We start from the raw sequence: 12,733 nt of genomic DNA on the forward strand, positions 1-12,733 counted from the left end.
CTGACCCCATCCTCGACATCTAGAGAGAATCTGAGTCGGGGGGAGTCCGCGGGGACTTTTGAACCGGGACCACAGCGACGCTGATTGGCTTCTCTAGAAACCCGGCACCCAATGGGAGTGGGAACTGGTGACGCGTCATGAGTATCCAGGAAGAAGGACCTGACTTCTGTGGCGAGCGGGAGAAGTGAAACTGCAGGGATGTGGGGAATCCCCAATGCTGCACCTCCACAATGCAGACACCTCCTAAGAGCTATGCCTGGGGCCCTGGGACTTCGCCCAGACCCCGCTCCTCCCGCACCAAACGCTCTGTCTCAATATCTCCCTGAGTCTTTGACCAGTGGCTAAGAAACCAAGGAGAAACCCTGGGCATGGACCTAGTCCCACCCGCTTCACTTTTCATTCTGGAATCCCTGTCCCTGAACTGGACTTTCTGCCTCCCACCCCATATCTGGACTCCCCTGGGCTTTTTTAAAAGAAAACTCACCCCAGGGAGCTTGTTGCCAGAGACTGAGCTTGTCCTGGGAATGGATGTGTAGAGACAGGTTTTTTGTTTTTGTTTTTTTAATCTGGAAAAGTTGTGCCTGAGCGCATGAGATAGACTAGAGACCAATTTCCTTTGTATTAGCTGCAGTGAGTAGTAGAATTTTGGTAACCCCTGAATAACCAGGAATCTTATCTGTAAAAAATGTTACTTTGGCCTCTTGGTATATAAACTTGTCTAAATGCATTACAACTGACAACTCACAGAGCTCCTAAGTTTTGCTTTCCCAGACTATGTATCTGTGACTCTTGTAGTTTAAAGTTACCTTCATTCCATAGCCCCGAGTTTCTGTGTGAGTCCAGGACATCTCAATACAAAGTAGCACACTGGGTGACTGTATGTTGCAACCAGGAGCCAGGACAGACTTCATTCACTTCACAGTTGAAATGTTCAATGGGGTAACAATGCCCCTCACCAGCGATCATACACTGCCTTTTTTTTTTTTTTTTTTTACGAAGTATCCACATCTAAGTGGTGTACATATTTTGTTAAAACAATTAGTACTTTTTTAAAACTTAAAAAAAAACATAAAAAGCAATTTGTTTTTAGGTGTTTCCACGTACGGTGTTAAAGGCGAAATGTAAGGAACACCCTCCTAGGCTTTGTAGATGGATATACTAAAAATATGTAAAACAATGTGTTTAAATGTAACAATTCTGCTGCTTTTGAATTATTTCCCTCTGCTCCTCCTCACCTCCTGCTTCTCTAGCCCTTCCCTCTCATTCCTCTCAACCCTCAGGCCCTCCTCTCCCTTTATTCCCCACCACCCTGTCACTCCTGAATTGTGACTCTAGCACTGTCCCATTACCTGCTATCTGACTGTTCTCTCCACAGTGGTCCTCCTACTGTGAGTCAGAGTGTGTCATTTCTCCACCTAAAACACTTCAGTGGCTCTACCTCAGTCTTGTGAAGTTTCTAGAATGTCAGGCAGGTGAGCATATGAGGGCACACCTGGTTCAGTTTAGGGACTAAATTTTTGTTGATTGGTTGAATGAAATGTGATTGTATTAAAATTTAATTGTATCACAGAACATTATAAAATGAAAAATACCGGAAAAAGGAAATACTTTATGTTAAGCATGTAGGGTGCATTTCAATTCATAAATCCATTCCATGTGTCTGTTGAGCCTGTGTATGAATTTTATATGACTGCATAACAAATTACCACAAACGTTGACTCTAAGCAACACACATTTATTGAGTTTATCTATTCATTTTTAGAGACAGAGTCTCCCTCCGTCATCCAGAGTGAAGTTATTGCGTGATCGTTGTTCCCTGCAGCCTTAAACTTCTGACTTCAAAGGGGCCCCCTACCTCAGTCTCCAGACTAGCTAGGACTACAGGGAAGTGCCACCATGCCCAACTAAATTAAAAAATATATAGATTTTTTGTAGGGGGGAGGGTCTCCCAAAATGCCCAGGCTAGCCTCAAACTCCTGGTTGCAAGTCATCCTCCTCCGTCATTCCCACAAACCTTAGGATTACAGGTGTGAGTACCGCACCTGACCAAACAACACTTATTTATCTATTTACACTTTCTTAGTCAGAAATCTGGGCATGACTGGAGGTTTCTCTCTTTAGGGCTTCCCAAAGCTGTGTTTTCATTTTGATGGCCTCCTTCAGGCTTATACAGAGGTGACAGAATTCAGTTTCTGGCAGTTGTAGGATGGAGGTTCCTGTTCCTTGTCTGCTATCAAGGTAGAGAGAGGCTTCTCTCAATTCCCAGTGCCCACCAGCATTCTTTGCCACATAGTGGAGGAAACCCCTCATGCTCAGTCCCTCTCACACTGTAAATCTCTATGCTCAGGAAGAACCCAGTCCTTTCAAGGGCTTGCCAGATGAGGATAGCCCAACCCAGGATAGTCTGTGTCTTAAAGTCAACTGATTTAGGACCTCAATTTTATATGTAAAAATCCCTTCAAGGCAGCACCTATGTTATTGTTAGTTCAATAACTGGGGGCAGGTGAATGGCCAGGGGCACACATCTATCATGGGGGCCTTGATAGAATCAGCCTAGCATGGCCTGGCTCTTTCTTTTGACTTTAATTAGGACACAGCTGGAAATTGAAGTTCAAATAAAGCAATCATGGAGAATGACAATAAAATACATCATATTTAGCCATGGAACTTCTTCTTACCTCTTAAAACCAAATGGCATGTTTAATACAGTTAATTTAGACTGGGTGTGGTGGCTCATGTCTGTAATTCCAGCACTTTCAGAGGCAGAGTCAGGCAAAGAGCTTGATTTCACAAGTTCAAGATCAGGCTAGGCAGCATGGCAAAACTTTTGTCTCTACCAAAAATATAAAAATTTTAGCCAGGCATGGTGGTGTATGCCTGCACTGCCAGCTACTCAGACAGCTGAGGTGGGAAGATCACTTGAGCCCAGAAGGTCGAGGCTGCAGTAAGCTGTCATAGTGGAATGTCACAACACCCCTGCCTGAGTGCCAGAGCAAGACACCGTCTCAATAATAATGATCATGATGATAATACTAATAAATTTAGAGCAAATGAAAATTAAAGTACAATAATTCATCCTCTCTTCTGAAGCTGTATTAATTTTTTACTGTTACATAGTAAATCACTGAACCTTCACAGCTCAAAGCAAGAAATATTTATTATCTCTCACAATTTCCAGGAGAGAATTTCCTGGATTCTGGGAATCCAGGAGAGGTTTCCCTGAGTGCTTCTGGCTCAGGGCCTCTCACAAGATTGCAGTCCAGCTGTCAGACAGGGCTGCATGATCTGAGGGCTCAACTGGGGCTGGGGATTTGCATGAAAAAATGGCTCATACACAGGACTATTGGAAAAGGCCTCAGTTCCTTGTTGTCTGGTCCCAGGAAGACTCGGTTCCTAGCCACATGTACCTTTTCACCGGTCTGCTTATGACACAGCAGCTGACTTCCCCCAGAGTTCTTGATCCCAGAGACAGAGAGAGCAAAGGTGGAAGCTATGATGAGTTTTTTGTTCTACACCAAGAGCCATAAAGTGTTATGTTAATGTTACTCTATCAGACAGAAGTGAATCATTAAGTACAGGCCACATGGGCATTCTTGTACAGAGATTCTAGGACATACTCTTCATTTCTCTCGAGTAAATACCTAGGAATGGAAATGCTAGCCATGGAGTACTAGTCTGTTTAACTTTATTACATGATACAAAACTGGTTTTCAGAGTAGTTGCTTTATATTCCTATAGACAATAGATGAGAGTACAGACTGCTCTGCATCCTTGCCAACATATAGTTATTAATAGTTTTAATTTTAGCCATTCTAATAGATGCTTAGTGGTTTCTCACCATGGTTTTATTGAGCATTTTTCCCTGAAGACTATTGGCCATTCATATATGTTCTTTTGTTATGTTTCAGAAGATCTCTCTAAAGATTGTGGAAGGAGCCAAATAAATGTGACTTCTCTTTCTCTACGTGCTGGATCTAAAGCAGAGTGTTCAGAACCCAACTGCACCTCCCAGTTTGGCCCACCCCACCCCACATTTACCCCTTGGAGTCACCACTCTTTCACCCTTCTTTTTTATTCTATCCACTTCATTCTGTATTCAGCTCACACTCCTCCAGGAAATCTGTTACTGTGAAGGTCACTAACATGCTCAGTGTTATCATCTGTCCATCTGTCTTTACCTCTCCGGAGCTTTCCTCATACTCAATAACTCCTTTTATATTTGGTTCAATTCCTGTGGATTTACTTCACAAAGTATATTATGAAATAATCTAGTTGGAAGAAAGAGTAGAGAATTATAAGAAATGTTTGTGAAGCCACCATCCAGGTTTGTCAATTTGTGACATTTTAATATTATTGGCTATATGTAGCATACAAAAACACTATAGCAACATATGTAGATAGTCCTGATTTTCCACAGTTCTGATATGCCTGTGTTTCATGCAATACTGTATTGAGCAAAGCAAGAACTGCTGGTGGATGTGTGTCTCGAACTTGCTGTATGCCTTTATATTTTTAATAAGTTTTAGACAATCTTTTTGTTTAACATGTTTTTAGACTTTTTTTTTTTGACATAGCATCTTGCTCTGTCACTGAGGCTGGAGTGCAGTGGCACTGTCTCTGCTTGCTGCAGCCTCGACCTTTCAGACTTAAGCAATCCTTCCATCTCAGCCTCCCAAGTAGCTGGGACTGTAGATAAGCACCACCATGACCAGGTAATTTTTGTATTTTTTGTACAGATGGGATTTTGTCATGTTTCCCAGGCTGGTCTTGAACTTCTGGGCTTGTGCAATCCATCCACTTTGGCCTCCCAAAGTACTAGGATTACAAGTGTAAGCCACTGCTCCTGGCCTTGCGTTTAGACTTTGTATAAACTCTTTCTTGCTGAATTTATCATTTGTTTACTTGCAGGTAACATGGTCTATAAGATGAATCTATGTCCATACAAATTGTTCATTTGATTTCATTGCTTGATAGTATTGAATGGGAGAAATCTGCTACAATTTATCTCTTCCCTCTTCACTGATTTTTTGGTTGTCTCTATTACAGACATTGTTGCAATGAACATGCTGGGACATTGCTTTCTGGTCCCAGGAATATGTGAGCTCCCCTAGAATACACATGTAGGAGTGGAATCACTCCACCCTTCCCACATGATGATACATGATGTCAAATTGTTCTCTGAAAGAAATAATCCAAATGGCTATCAGGAGGGGCTGGTTAAAAAGCAATGCAATCAAAAAAGTAATCTCTATTAAAAGAAATCTTTGCATATCTTTACAATGGAGTACCACAAAAATTTAAGACAAATAAAGAAAGACGTAGTGAAGCTCTTGATATTGCTTCATGGGATAGTCTCCATGATACAATGTGAAGGGTAAAAGTGAGGTGCAGAAAAGCATATGTAGTTTGATAAAATTTGTGTGAAAATGTAGAAGGAATATATACGTATATGTTTATATTTGCTTGCATATGAGTAAAACGTCCTTGACAGAATAAGTAAGAGACTGATATCAGTGGCTGCCTGCCAGAGGTGGGATGGGTTGAGAGACTTTTAACCTTTTGAATTTTGAGCCAAGTCAAAACATAGAATAAAAGATAATTCCAAAGGAGACAAAACAAACAAAACCAAATACCTCAAATGAAAAACTTTAAAAAACTCTAATAGAAATAATTATTTTACCTTCCTTAAGATAAAAAGTCTACACATTATATCACCGCTTAAACAAGGACGTTTACTAGTACTTTAATTCAGTAAGTTGTTTTCTTTTTAATTGCACTATCTCTTTACATGTCTGACTTTCATTCACTAAAAGGCAAAATGACAGCATGATTAATTAGCAAATGCAATTGGTTGGGTTGGGTGAAGGAAATTTGCCCAAATCTTGGTGTAAACGAAGCCCAATCTGCAAGGGATTCTAGGAGGGCCAACGTGACAATTGTGGCTTCAGTGGGCTCAGAATGCCCTCTACTGTCCATGTGGTCTCAGGGATGTGATATTTAGAAAAGAGAACACTGATAATTGTTCTGAAGGGCACATGACTGACTCCATTTGCCAAATTTTCAAGGTCCTCATTACTAGCACATTCTAAGTACTTGTCATACTAGAACACTGTGTATTAGGATCAAAAGGTACCACTTAGAGCTCCTAGGGTCACATCCCAGGTCAAAAGGCAGTAGCACATGCCTGCTCAGTGTGTGGGAGTGGGAAGGACTGAGGGTGTGGGTGCCAGTTGTGGAGTGGCAGGAGCCCCAGGTGCTGTGTGAAGTCGAGCCTCTGGATGTCCTCTTGCCTCACTTTCAGTCCCTTCCTGGGTGTCTGCCATTCCCAGGATGCCAAGGAAATCAAATGCTGCAGCTTTGGGGTGGGGAGCTCTCCAGGATAGGCCAGGCATGAACTCATTGATACTACACCTCTGCCTCCCAGCCCTCTTCTCATATTAGAAATCAAACTAGATTGCCTTAGGGTGGTGGTTATCAAAGTGGGGTCCTGGTACAAGCAGCATTGGAATTACCCGGAGCTTGTTAGAAATGCAGTTTTCAAGTCCTGCCCCAGTCCTACCGAATCAAAATTTTTAACAAGCCCCTTAACAGAATTCTACTTTTCAAACCAGACCTCTCTCTCTCTCTCTCTTTCTCTCTCTCTCTGCCTCAAAACTCAATACTGAGCAGCTGTGACTTCTGGATAGTCAGATGCAGGACACATTTCCTTGCCAGGAAGCATCTGACTCCTCAGTCAGCTTTGTCTGAGTCCTGGCCTGACCCAGGGGAAGAAATTCATATGTTGGATTCTGAGCAATGTTCTTCTGATCTGGACACCTGCCTTGGCTGGCAGGCTGTAGTGGGCAGATGTAGCTGGCACAGGGCACTGCCAGCCCAACAACTCAGAACTCAGAACACTCTGGACTCAGAAGTCTGAGCTACTGGGGCTCAAGTGTGGCTCCAGTCACTGGCTGTGGGCCCATTCCTAAGAACTGTCCAGGCTTGAATCCTTCCCTCAACTACAGAAATGCAAACCCAACACTGACCTCATGGAGAGGTTCTGAAGATAAAGGAGGAGAAACATGAAAAGTGCCTGGTGGACACAAGGGACACCAGTGTGGGCTCGGTGACAATGGCAAGACTCAGGAAAGCTAGGGGAGAGGGGCCGGTGCCCCTCCTGGTTCCATCTCCCCCAGGCCCTGTGAGGGCAGTGGAGGCTCTCTCCAGGCCCTGGTCTGGCCCCACCCCGGCATGTCTCCAGGTTTCTCTCAGCCCTGGCTCCTTTTGGCCCTGCAGTCACAGTGGGCAACACTGCGATGCACCCTGTCCTGTGTCACAGTGCTGCCCACTCAGGCTCACATTGTCCCTAGGACACTTGCCAGCTGAGAGATGTGGCCACATTTTGTGCCTTCTGCACCTCAGCCTCGCTTTAAGGTGCAGGTGATGATGGTGCCCACGCAGAGCAAATGACATCTCCTCTCTTCATCCAGCCTAATTATCCAACTTTCCAACCCTCAATGGGCAAGGAAGAGTGTGGTTTCCTCCAGAAGGCGTGATGTCAGCAGTCATGGGGCAACCAACAGGCAAAGACACTTGAAAATAGAAGAAGCAGGGAAGCACAGGTACCCAGTGAGGGTGAGAACCCTGCAGCTTTGGCCGCCTTTAAGCACATTACAGAGATTACCATTACTAACAACTTAGCCAGAAAGGTTTACTAGCTATTTTCAAAAAAGCATAACATTGCGTAATATATATATATGGTAACATATGTATATTGAGACAGAGTTTTGCTCTTGTCACCCAGGATGGAGTGCAATGGCGCAATCTCGGCTCACTGCAACCTCCGCCTCCTAGGGTCAAGCAATTCTCCGGCCTCAGCCTCCTGAATAGCTGGGATTACAGGTACGTGCTACCATGCCCGGCTAATTTTGTATTTTTAATAGAGATGGGATTTCTCCATGTTAGTTGTGGATAACCCCCCATATAGGCACCGAGGAAGGAGAGCTAAGCAGAATCCTGGCACAATTAGTGCCTAAAGAATATCTCAGCTTATAGTGTTACTACGCAGTTATTTGCTTTTATATGATTCTTTATATTATATATAATCATATATTAGTTCATAGAATGAGTGCCTAAAGAATATCTTACTACTCAGTTATTTCCCTATATATATAGATAATTATATCTTAGTTCGTAATTGGAGGAATGCCTAGAGCAGACACGGTACAGAGGATGAATTAAGGAATAAGCAGTTTATAGTCAGAGGAATGTCTAGAGCAGACATGGTGCAGAGCATGATTTAAGGGAAAAACAGTTATACCAGGACAAGAATCCATGGCCCAGGCGGCAGCATTCAGTATTGTAAAGATGCCCTCTGTATGGCAGGCTTGGGTCAAGAGCCACTCCTCCTGATAAAGGAGTTGTACGACCTTGCATCCAGTTCTTGTGGAAGGCTGCCCTCAGACCAGCAATCCCTTGAGCATCCCAGGGCTCATAACCCCTTTGGATAATCGTGACTTGGTGACTGTGAATTTTATCCACTCTTGTTACTGTGCTGGCCCAAAAGCATCCTTCTAAAGAACTCAACGGAAGCTGCCAGCAGTTGGCGGCAGACCCTGACAGCTCTGTCACTGCTGTGTGACTTAAAGCATTCTCCTATAGATATTCTTGGAAATACTATGCCCATAGATAAGAGATATTGCACACTGCACCCTCTTCACTGTGCACAGCCCACCGCCGTGCCTTGTTGACCTAATTGGGGTGGACCCCTTCCTGCACATGGCCCACTTCCTTGCCTTGATGACCTAATGGGGGTGGACCCCTTGCTGTGCATTGTCCACCTCCTAGCCTAGGTGACCTAATGTGGGTCAACCCCTTGTTTATTGCTCATGACCCTATCACTATCCTTAAAGATGACTTCACTCACTGCCCTGCCCCCTTACCTATACCAATAAATACACACTCTTCTGGACATTCAGGGACTCACCTGTCTCCGCTTATAGGTGGCGTAGCCCCCTGAGCCCAGTTGTGCTTTCTTTGTACTTCTGTGTCCTTTGTCTTTATTTCTCGAATCCTGTGCCTCAGCACAGCATAAGGGACATGACATGACGCTGTGGGCCCCTTAGACCTATAGTTAGTCAGGCTGGTCTCAAACTCCAGACCTCAGAAGAGTCTCCCACCTTGGCCTCCCAAAGTGCTGCAATTACAGGCATGAGCCACCTGGCCTAATATAATAATTTTTTAATATTACCATCAAAACAAAACTCTGGGCACTGCAACTTCCAGTGAGCAACTGGAACAGACAGCATTATCAGGAAGGCAGGCCCTGCCGTGCCCCAACGTGCCAGCGCCCCAAATGGTGGCAGCCTTGCCAGAAACACCATGTATCTCACCTGCACAGGCCCAGGGTCCCAGCTCCCCAAACACCTTCTCCTGCTTTTCCTTTTCTGGTCTTTCCTTTTTTTGGTAAACTGCCTGCAGAAAGGAAAAACCACTCTGAGATCAAGAAACATCTCAATGAGAAATCCACGGTTGCCAGAGGGTAAAAGGCCCTGTTCATTTACATTGAAAAGCTCAGGTATTTCTGCTAAAGTCTCTCCTTTTACTTTGGCATGCTGCCTCCTGCGTCCATCTCAACCTGGGCATCGTGCCACCACCTTCAGGAGGAGAAAAACTAAGTAGTGCTTTGCAAAGGGCCACAGCATTTTTCATTTCTGACAGCATCAGGTGCACGGCCATGCACGTGAGCAGATGGGGGACACAGGTGAGGCCCCAGACCTGCTCTCCTCAGTACATTCTTGAGTCTTTTAAAAGAGTTGTGAAAATGCCACAGATACTGGCACCTGTGGGCCACCCCCATGGGGACTGTTGCACAAGGCAGTGCCACTCATTCCCAGAACCTCCTGCCGTGGGCTGCACTTAGTGACCCAAGGCCAAGCCGAGGAGGACGCCAGCCACAGTGTGCCATCCTCAGTTCCTAAGGGCATGCTGCCAGCAGGGGCAAAGTTATCACTAGCAACAAAACACAGAAAGAAAGGAAAAAGGAAGGAAGTGTTGCCAGTGGGCCGGTTCCAGCTTTTGACTTTGTCACACAGAAGAATTTGAGAGGAAGTCCAAAGTAAAAGTAAGCAAGAGAGATTATTGCAAAATGAAAGTAAACCCTGACAGCTGATCAGAGCAGGCTGCTCAAAAGTGAGACAGCACCACTGAGCATGGTGATGTTTGCCTGTAGTCACAGCTACTTGGGAGGCTGAGGTGGGAAGATCGCTTGAGCCCAGGAGTTCTGGGCTATAGTGCACTATGCTGATCGGGTGTCTGCACTAAGTTCAGCATCAATATGGTGACTTCCCAGGAGCAGGGGATCACCAGGCTGCCTACGGAGTGGTGAAGCAGCCCAGGTCAGAAACAGAGGTCAAAACTCCCATGCTGATCAGTAGGGGGATCACGCCTGTGAATAGCCACTGCACTCCAGCCTGGGCAACATAGCGAGACCCCATCTCTTAAAAAAAAAGAAAAAGAAAAAAATGAGACAGTACCCTCCCTTCATGTGAGTCTTACATGATGATTCATGAAGAAGTGGGAAGGGGTGTTATTTTAAGCATATCTGTGGTCTCCTGGGTGTGTGTGCACTGTGGTTGTACACTCTAGCACATACATCTCATGTCTCACTAGCATCCTAACTTCCCACTCAGGGCTGTGTTTCTACTATTGTAATCAGCATAAATCAGCCCAAGGACACTAATTGTGGGTTTCTGTGCTTGCACAGATTTGGAGACTTTTCTCTTCTGCTCGTCTACCTCCTTGCTGCAGGATGTTCTAACCACAAGCTTAGGACATGGTGTGTGCACTGTGGAACAGCTTGTTCCCTCCATCAACCTGACAAGTCTCTTGTTTCCTTTCAAGGAAGGCTGTGAACACTGATCTCACCTATCTCAGAAGGCTAATGCAGCAGTAGCCACCATGACCAAGAGAGATGATTCCAGAAGTGTAGGACACCCCCCCCAGATGCTGTGGCTGTGCAGTTACACACAAGAGGTGAGTCCAGCTGGCTCTGACGGTGCTCACTACCTTCTTAGGGCCTGGAGGACATCAAGTCCTGAGAACGCCATGTTCTAGAGAAGTAGAATGAACTGAAGGATACACAGCAAAGCTCCGCGTACATTTCCTTTTCTCTGTGCCTGCCGTGTTCTTCATCAGTGTCCTCTCTCTTTTCAGCTACTACTGTTGACTGGTTGGAAAAAATAGAACAATAGTAAAAAATGGAGACAAGTCTTTGGTGATGAAGAGAAACACTGACTACTTCCAGGATATTCTAGCTTTGGCTATGATTGCAGTTTTCCAATTCACCTTACGGGGATGGATTCAGAGAAAGCTTCTGTTACAAATAAAAATGAACATACCAGAAGTATTGGCTCAAATTAACTTTTTCTTATTAAGCCACTTAGTGAATCAAAAGACCACAGGCTGGGCACAGTGGCTCATACCAGCACCGGAACTTCAGATGTTAAAGAGAAATGGTGATCTTAAATGTAGCCAAAGCGAGTGGGTTCGGAGGTGCTCACCGCTGCTGTCATGGTTTGTTTGCTAAATTGCATCGTCCCTATGTTCCAGAACATGGGCATTGGCAAGATCGGGGTCCTGCCCTGGCCACTGCTCAGGAATGAATTCAGGTATTTCCAGAGAATGACCACAACCTCTTCAGTAGAAGGTCAACAGAATCTGGTGATTATGGGTAGGAAGACCTGCTTCTGCATTCCTGAGAAGAATCGACTTTAAAATATAGAATTAATTTAGTTCTCAGCAGAGAAGTCAAGGAACCTCCACAAGGAGCTCATTTTCTTGCCAGAAGTCTGGCTGATGCCTTAAAATTTACTGAACAACCAGAATTAGCAAATAAAGTAGATGTGATATGGATAGTTGGTGGCAGTTCTGTTTGTAAGGAAGCCATGAATCACCCAGGCCATCTTAAACTATATGTGACAAGGATTATGCAGGACTTGGAAAGTGACACTTTTTTTCAGAAATTGATTTGGAGAAATACAAACTTCTGCCAGAATACCCGGTGTTCCATCTGATGTCCAGAAGGGGAAAGGCATTAAGTACGAATTTGAAGTAATGAGAATAATTAATATGAAGGTGTTCTCTGGTGTATTTTAAGTTGTTCCCCCTGTCCCAGAAAAAAAGTATATATTTTCCATTAGAAAAAAAAAAAGACTTGAGTTCCGGTCAGGCAGAGAATGCGGAGAGACGCACAGCGCCGCGTGCTGCCCCTGGGCCCTCCTGGCGGGAGAGCAGGGGGGCTCAGGGACAGGCTGTGCCCTCTGCCCTTCAGACACCGGACGCCTCCGCTGTGGCTGCCTATTGGCCTGGCCAGGCTCAGGCCTTGAAACCGTGGTGAACCTCTCTACCCTACCCCACTTTGGTGATTGATGGCGGCGGCAGCTTCTCCCAGCCAGTACTCCAGCCTGGAGCCTGCTGGCCACTGGGTCTCCCGGCCCAAGTGTGCTGGGCCTCGACAGAGCCCAAGCTGAGCTGCCCGGATGCAATGCCTTTGGGTGGCGTTGGGAGGGGCGGACCAGGAAACATGGCGGCCCCTCGAATGCCGCGCAGCGGAGGCCGTTAGGTCATAGAGGGCCTGGGAAGGCAGCCTAAGGACACAGGCAGGCTCGGCTGCCTCTTTAGGCCACGGAGCCATGCAGATCCGGGTCCCCAGTGACCTCTCTGTCCCCATTGGGCGAGACCTACCTAATCCTGA

General features: G+C 45.3%; 1 pseudogene; it reads left to right on the plus strand.

The window, feature by feature from the left end:
• Positions 1–11,550: 11,550 nt before the first annotated feature.
• Positions 11,551–12,135, plus strand: LOC105708753 (dihydrofolate reductase-like; annotated as a pseudogene).
• The last annotated feature ends 598 nt before the right edge of the window (positions 12,136–12,733 follow it).

The sequence above is a fragment of the Aotus nancymaae genome, unplaced genomic scaffold, assembly GCF_030222135.1.
Source record: "Aotus nancymaae isolate 86718 unplaced genomic scaffold, 86718_ANA_hifiasm-v0.15.2.pri h1tg000027l, whole genome shotgun sequence".
NCBI lineage: Eukaryota > Metazoa > Chordata > Mammalia > Primates > Aotidae > Aotus > Aotus nancymaae.